Consider the following 8944-nt stretch of genomic DNA (forward strand, 5'->3'; position numbering starts at 1 on the left):
TCTGTCCTAGCCTCCAGTCCCTCTAGGATTCTCTAGGATTACAGGCATGCACCACCATGCCCAGCTCTTGATTCAGTTTGGGTACATCTTATGTGTCTACAAATGTATCCGTTTCTTCTAGATTTTCCTACTGATTGGACAAAATAGTTCCTGACGATCTTCTGGATTTCAGTGGTGTCTGTTATATTTCTCTTTTCATTTCTAATTTTATTGTGTCTTCTCTTTCTTTTGATTAGTTTGGCTAAGTGTTTATCAATCTTGCTTCTCCTCTCAAAGAACCAACTCTGTTTCACTGATAATTCTTCACTGTTCTTTTGTTCTCTATCCCATTAATTTCAGCTCTGGTCTTTATTATTTATTTCCTTCTACTGATTTTATGAATGATTTGATTTTGTCTAAAATCTTGATATGCATCATTAGGTTATTTATCTGTGATCTTCCTGAATTTTTTATGTGGGCACTCATAAACTCTCCTTTTAGAACTTCCTTCATTGAGTCCCAGAAACTTTGATATATTGTATTTTTCTTCTCATTCAAATCTAAGAATTTTTAAATTTCTCCTCTGATTTCTTCGATGATCTAATCATCATTCAAAAGTGTATTATTCAGTCTTTATGTTTCTATAGTTCCTGCAGTTTTTCTAGTTTCATTCCATTATGATCTGACAGAAGCAAGAACTAATTTCAGCTTTTTTTGTTTGCCGTGACTTGCTTTGTGGCCCAATTTATGAACCATTTTGAAGAAAGTTCCATGAGCAGCTAAAAAAAAAAAAAAAAAAAGAAGTGTATTTCACAGTTGTTGGATGAAATATTCTGTAGATTTCTTTTAAGTCCATTTGATTTATAGCACAAATTAACAGTAGTATCTTTGTTGATTTTATCTATTAGTAAGAGGTATATTGAAACCACCCCAAATTATGGTTTAGGGGCCTATTTTAGCCTTTGTGTCATGTAAAGTTTACGTAGATAGGTGCGCCAACATTTGGGGGCACAGACATTTATTATTGTTATATCTTCTTTTGGATTTTTCCCTTCGCCAATGTGTTGTAACATTGTCTCTTCTAACTAAACCTGGGTTGAAGTCAGCTTTGTTGGATATTAGAATAGCCACTCTTACTTGCTTTGGGGTTTCATTTGTAGGGAATATCATTTGCCATCATTTCACTTTCAGCCTGTGGATGTCTTGTGCTTATTTTTTTTTTTTTATTATTTAAACAAGTGGGATACATGTTGTTTCTCTGTTTGTACATGGAGTCAAGGCATACCATTTATCATAAATTTACATAGGGTAATGTTGTTTGATTCATTCTGGTTTTTTTTCCCCTTCTCCCCAATCTCTCTTTTCCCTCTATACAGTCCTTCCTTCCTCCATTCTTACCACCCTCCTTATCCCTATCCCTAAACCTAACCCTAACCCTAATGCTAACCCCTTATACCCTCCCTTATATGTCCTCATCCACTTATCAGCGAGATCATTTGTCCTTTAGTTTTTTGAGATTGGCTTATCTCACTTAGCATGATATTCTCCAATTTCATCCATTTGCCTGCAAATGCCATAATTTTATCATTCTTCATGGCAGAGTAATATTCCATTGTATATATATGCCACAGTTTCTTTATCCATTCATCAACTGAAGGACATCTAGGTTGGTTCCACAATCTGGCTATGGTGAATTGAGCAGCTATGAACATTGATGTGGCTGTATCTCTGTAGTATGCTGATTTTAAGTCCTTTGGGTATAGGCCAAGGAGTGGGATAGCTGGGTCAAATGGTGATTCCATTCCAAGCTTTCTGAGGAATCTCCATACTGCTTTCCAGAGTGGCTGCACTAATTTGCAACCCCACCAGCAATGTATGAGTGTACCTTTTCCCCCACATCCTCGCCAACACCTATTGTTGCTTGTGTTCTTGATAATTGCCATTCTAATTGGGGTGAGATGAAATCTTAGTGTAGTTTTGATCTGCATTTCTCTTATTACTAGAGATGTTGAACATTTTTTCATATATCTGTTGATTGCTTGTACATCTTCTTCTGTGAAGTGTCTGTTCATTTCCTTCGCTCATTTGTTGATTGGATTATTTGTATTCTTGGTGTAGAGTTTTTTGAGTTCTTTATAGATTCTGGAAATTAGCACCCTATCTGAAGTATGAGTGGCAAAGATTTTCTCCCACTCTGTAGGCTCTCTCTTCACATTACTGATAGTTTCCTTTGCTGAGAGAAAGCTTTTTAGTTTGACTCTATCCCAGTTGTTGATTCTTGCTTTTATTTCTTGGGCTATGGGAGTCCTGTTAAGGAAGTCTGATCCGAAGCCAACAAGTTGAAGGTTTGGACCTACTTTTTCTTCTATAAGATGCAGGGTCTCTGGTCTGATTCCGAGGTCCTTGATCCATTTTGAGTTGAGTTTTGTGCAGGGTGAGAGATAGGGGTTTAATTTCATTCTGTTGCTTATGGTTTTCCAGTTTTCCCAGCATCATTTGTTGAAGAGGCTATCTTTTCTCTATGAAGTGCTTCTTGCAAGCAATGTATAACTGGGTCTTGCCAGGCATAATGGTGCATGCCTGTAATGCCAGCAATTTGGGAGACTATGGCAGGAAGACCCTAAGTTCAAAGCCATCCTCAGCAATGTAATAAGTCCCTAAGCAACTTAGACCCTGTCTCAAAATTTAAAAAGGGCTAGGACTGTGCCTCAGTAATTAAGCACCCTAGGTTTAATCCCCAGGAACAAAATTATCATAATAATTGGAGTTTTTTTGTTTGCTTTTCTTAAATCCAATCTACCAATCTATGTGCTTTCATTGGAGAGTTGAGTCCATTCACATTTCAGGTTATTATAGAGTATATATTACTTCTCATCATTTTGATTTATATTTTTGTTGGCTTCAATCCTAATTCTCATTTGCTTATCTCTTCTTCTAGTGAGATTTTTTGTTTCCCAAACTCTCTGGGTAGTTTTGATCTTCTTCTGTGTGTAGGATTCCTTTAAGTATGTTTGCAAATGCTGACTTAGTAGTCATGAATTCCTTTAATTTATGGTTGTCTCAGAAATTTTTTCTTTTTTCCTAAAAATTTTTTTAGTTGCAGATGAACACAATACCTTTATTTTATTTATTTATTTTTACATGGTGCTGAGGATCAAACCCAGTACCTCACACGTGCTAGGCAAGCGCTCTACCGCTGAGCTACAGCCCCAGCCCAGAAAATTTCTATTCTTGCATTGACTTTGAAGGATAAGTTTTCTGGATATAACAATCTTGAGTGGCAGTTATTCCCTTTCAAGGCTTGAAACACCTCATTCCAAGCCCTCCCGGATTTTATGTTTCTGTTGAGAAATTTTATGCTCTTATAATTGGCTTTCTTCTAAATGTCACTTAGTATCTCACACTGTTTTATTTTGCTTTTGTTGTTGTTGTTGTCACTTTACCAATGAGTTACATCCCCAACCCTCTTTTATTTTTTTATTTTGAGACAGTGTCTCACTAAATTGTGGAGCGTCTTGCTAAGCTACTGAGTTTTGCCTCAAACTTGTGATCCTCCTGCCTCAGCCTCCTGAGTCACTGGCATTATAGGTGTTTACTACTATGCCCGGCCCTCCCATGCCCTTTAAATTCTTTCTTTGATATTTATTTTTGGCATTTTAATTATAATGTATCATGGAGAGATTCTTTTCTAGTTTTGCCTATTTGGGATTCTCAATGCTACCAGTATAAGGATACATCTCATTCCCGAGGTTTGAAATTTTTCTGTCATTACTAACTAGGTTGTAGCTGCTATTAGCCAGTATTTATGCTCCTTTCTCAATGTCTGAGCCTTTAGTTTGATCTCTTCATGTTGTCTCAGAGTTTTTGTATATTCTAATCATGGTTTCTTTCTTCTTTGTTTCCTTCTTTCTTTTTTTTTTTTTTTTTTTTTTTTTTTGCGGTACTGGGGATCGAACTCAGGGCCTTGTGCTTGCGAGGCGAGCACTCTACCAGCTGAGCTGTCTCCCCAGCCCTCTTTCCTTCTTTCTTTCTTTCATGCTGTCTGCATGTTCAATGCTGGCCACCTTGTCTTCAAGGTCTAAGTTTATTTTACTTAAATCTACTGGAACTTCAACTGAATTTTTTTTTTTTTTTTGGCCTTTCATTTCCTAGATTTCTGTTTACTTTTCTTTTTAACTGGAAATTGAACCCAGGGTTGCTTTACCACTGAGCTACAACCCCAACATCCCCAGTCCTTTTTAATTTTTATGTTAAGACAAGGTCTTGCTAAGTTGCTGAGGGTCTTGCAAAGATGATGAGGCCAGCCTTGAACTTGCAATCTTCCTGCCACGGCCTCCCAAGTCATTGAGATTACAGGCATGTACTACCACTCCCCAGCTCTGGTTATTTTTCAGAATCTCTATCTCTTTATTGAAATGCTCTTTCATAACCTGTATTTTCTCCCTTGGTTTTTCCCTTGATTTAGCAACCAACTTTTTAAATTCTTTGTTAAGGATCTCATTTACCTTGATGTCAGTTATTGGAGAGAGGTTATAAACTTTTGGAGGTGTCTAGGTTTGCTTGTTGAGGTTGTTTGTGCATGTGTTATGACATAGTCCTCTTCTTCTAATATTGAGGGTTTTCTAGGGAGGTGTTATCTCTTCACAATCTGTCCTGAGCAGGTGGTATATCTCATCATCCAAACAATCGATCAGTATAATCAAGATTCTAAGTTCAACCACCAGTACCATTTTGAGAGGAGAGAGTCAGTGTGGTAACTTAATAGCAAGCCGTATAGCAACCTATATTAAAAAAGCTTATTACTAATGATCTCTACCACTCTAGTGAGAAGAGGGGATGAGAAATAAGGTTGACCAGGCTGAGAAGTTAAACATTAGTGATGGTATACTTCATACGAAATTGTGTTGGAAGAAAGGAAAAAAGTAAAAATCAAAAAAAGGCAGAGAAAAAAGGGCAGGGGAGTGAAGGGAGACAGAAGATAATATTAGGAGAGGAAGAAAGATTAAAGGGGAGAGGAAGGGAAGGAAGACAAAGATGAAAAAAGGTGCCAAGGAAAACCTAATTAATTGAGAAAATGTGTAAAATTAGTATTATGAAAAAGCAAATAATGAGGAAGAAAACTACAAGACACACAGAACAACTCATGCAACAACAATCACAAAAAGTTTTTGTTTTCTCCCTGCTGAAGATTTCAAAATGGAGACACTTCTTTCTGGGATTTAAAGCATGTCTGTGGGACACATTTACCATATTATTTGTTCTTTCTCAACTCTGACCCAAACAGGCAAATTTAGGATCCTGAGTCTGCATGCTGAGCTCCACCCTCTCTTTGCCTGCCCACAGGAATTGTGGGAGTGTTGTCTGTTTCAGAGCAGAATTCATCCTCGGTATGGCTGTGTTTTTGTATCTGGGGATGGGAGTGTGTCTCTGGTGGGAGCTGCTGGCTATCACTCATCGGGGAAGCCTGTGGACCAATTCAGATTGTGCCTCACCCCTCATTCTGAGAACCTCAGTCCCTGTGCCAGAGGAAAGGGTGTGGGAAGTGCCCAGGACCCGTGAGCAGATCCTCCAGATACTTCTGAGTACAGGGTAGTTGGCCAGGCCCAGGGATGGGAACTGTGGGTAGCAGCTTCCCACGCAAACCTGGCCCTACAAATTCTACTCCCTGTTGTTCTTGTTCATTATCACAGAATTCAAACTGCCAATTCAAAGAAGAACACCCTTCATTCTTCTCCGCTCTGTGGACCCACAGACCAGCAGCCCTGGCTCCTGTTGTCACCCAGAGCTTCCATGTTACAGTCCCACTCCCGTGTCCAGACTCACAGCTTGGGTGCCCACCAAGCCAGTGAAAAGTACAGTGTAAATGGCCTTTGGGTCTTGGGCACACACATTAAAAAAGGCAAACCAAGGATAAGACATATTAAAATTTTTAAATTGAGAGAGAAAAAAGATAAACAAAGGAAAACTGCAGAAGATTTCTAATTTCCCACTCAGAAATTCCAGAGTCCTTATCAACTGGCACTGCTTGTACACTTTGACTAGATCTGCTGGGAGGTGCTGGGACTCTCTCTCGTGCTGGCTCACTTTGCAGAATCTGAGCGTTTTTCCTGCTCAGATTGTGCATTGGTTCGACAGTGGAGCCTGTTTTTCTTACAGTCGCTGGAGAATTTTCCTTCAGGTTGTTGGAGGGGAGTTTCTCCTCCCCCATTGAGTCACCAAGCTCACAGCAGTGAGTGGTCCATTGCTTTTATTAATTCTATGATTAAAAATGATGTTTCTGGTTTTTACTTGGTTACTTATTCTCTGAGTTGTCTTCTGGTACTTTCCCACAGCCTTCCTACCTTATCATGCCACCACCTAACTGTCAAAATGGTTCTATGCAATCTCTGAGAGCTGTTAAGGTGGGTTCCTCTACTCCACCTTATTCACGGTTCCTTAATGTCATGTTCCCAATGGTAACATGGTCTTTAGACAGCTACAAAATTCCATCTCTCTTTGTTTAAACTACACATGAGAATTCTAATTCACTCTATGAGTTTGATTTGTATCAGGAAATAATTCATGTAGAGGGATGAGGGACAACTTATCTACTCTCTATTTTCTCTTAAGTCTCTTTGAAATGAAGAGAACTGTCTTGGCCCCAACTTTTTTTTTTTTTTTTTTTTTTTTTTTTATACCAAGAATTGAACCCAGGGGATGCTTAAGCCACTGAGTCACATCTCCAGCCCTTTTTATTTTGAAATAGGGTCTTGCTAAGTTGTTTAGGGTCTCACTAAGTTGTTGGGACTAGCTTGAACTTGTGATCCTCTGCCTCAGCTTCTCAAGCCACTAGGATTACAGGCATGCGCCACCATACCCGGCCCAATTTTTCTATTATGGCTGGGTGGTAGCACACGCCTGTAAGCCCAGCTACTTGAGAGGCTGAGGCAAGAGGACTACAAGTTTGAGAGCTGCCTGGCAATTTAGCAAGACCCTTTCTCAAAATAGAAAATGTAAAGGGCTGGGGATGTAGCTCAGGTAGAGTGCCTCTTGATCTAATCCCTAGTACTATTAAAAAAAAAAAAAAAAGGAGAGGGAAAAATACATTAAATTGGCTGTTAGGATCTTAGTTTAAGGCAGGCATTATATCAGATCATATTTTATGTGACTTATCCATCTTTAAGGGCTCTAAAATATAATCACTGCCTAGTTAGCATTAAATATTGACTTACATTTCAGAACTGTAAGATTGCTCGTATATAATGGAAGAGCATTTTGGAAAAGTAATTCAGAATCTTAAATGGCTTTTAGGGTTTCAGAACCTGAGAGAAGAATCTTAGAGTTGGTAACAATCAAATGTATCTTGTTCAACATTTTACCAGAAGAACACATGAGTTCCTTCTACCAAAAATATGTGACAAAATAAGTTTAAAACCCTGAATCTGATGTTCCACTCAAGTATTCTCAAGGTACATTACCATGGTACAGGTTAGGCTGAAAAGTCCTACAATAAATAGATAGGTTGAGTCTGTTCTGCCTACTTTGATAAATAAACAAGCAGTTGTTTTCATTCTTTGGATGATGGTAGAAACTACAGAATACTAAAACTAAGTGTTAAAATTCAGATGCACTCCTGTCTACTTTTAGCTTAAAGTTATAAATGATCCACTTTTTATGTTAAACATGTAATTGAAATATGAAACTAAGCCAAGCAAGGTGTGACATGCTTGCAATCCCAGCAACTCTGGAGGCTGAGGCAAGAGGATCTCAAGTTCGTGTCCAGTCTCAGCAATTTTGCAAGACGCTCAGCAACTTGCCTATACCCTGTCTGCAAACAAAAAGTTGAAAAGGACTTGGGGTAAAACATTCAAATTGAAGTGTTCTCTTTGTGACAATTGTCTGACACATCCACGTCATACTTAAACAACCACAACAATTATGAAAAAAGTCTAGATCAGCCCAGTATCTGTGAAACGCTCACCTCTAGCCTCTCTGTAACAAGGCCAAAATGTGAAAGGTAATGAAGAAAGTCAATGAAACAAAGGAATTCAAAGGAGTAGACTGCTTTGGACTTTTCCACCCCTCCCTATAGTGGGAAGAAGCGTATTACATCCCAACTTCCCTTAGAAAGGTACATCTTTGTGAAGGGGAGACAGGCGGACAGGCACCTCACTTCCCAGTGCAAGACTCATTTATCAGATGGAGAAATTTAAAAAATAAATACATAAATATCAGAGTGAGGAAGCTCTGGACGAGGGTGTGTCAGCAGAGATAGGATGGTCAGGAAGACCCTACTGATAAGGCAGTGTCTGAGCAGAGGGCTAGAAATGAGGGAGTTATACGTGCTGATAACTGGGACAGACTGGGGTTTGTTTTGTTTTGTTTGTGGTGTGGGGATTGAACCGAGCACCTTGTGCAGGAACAATAATCCCAAAGCCTTTGGTGGGAATAGGTTTAATATATTCTGGGATGGAGGCCAGAGAGAATGAGGCCAATGAGAGGCCAATGAGAATGTGAAGAAATGAGCAAGAGGTAGTGGCAGAATTAAGGAGAAAGAATGGAGTTGCCATTTACCACCATGGTGCAAAGAGCAAAATAACAGAAACATCACACCCCATGCCCATTATGAGGGCCTGAGGTTTAGGTCCAGCCTGAACTGGGAAGTAGGGCACGAAGGGAAACCTTAATTCAATGTGATTTAGACTGAACTGTCCTTGTCTTCTAATACCTGAAAGTGAGCATTAAATATCCAAAAGGACCAAAAGGCTATGAGTTTTTTTCTGAAAGGTTATTTAGAGGGCAGGAATGAAGGCTAGAGAAAAATAAACCCATTTCCCATTTGTACGCCACAGATTATCCCTTTTGATACTCTGATTACTTCCTAAGAGTTAAAAACTTTACAACCCATCTGTGAACTTCATTTAATTTAGCAAACTGCTTTACACACACATAACAGACACTCAGTAAATATTTGCTGTTATCCATC

The sequence above is a fragment of the Sciurus vulgaris genome (genome assembly GCF_902686455.1).
Source record: "Sciurus vulgaris genome assembly, chromosome: 12".
Lineage (NCBI taxonomy): Eukaryota > Metazoa > Chordata > Mammalia > Rodentia > Sciuridae > Sciurus > Sciurus vulgaris.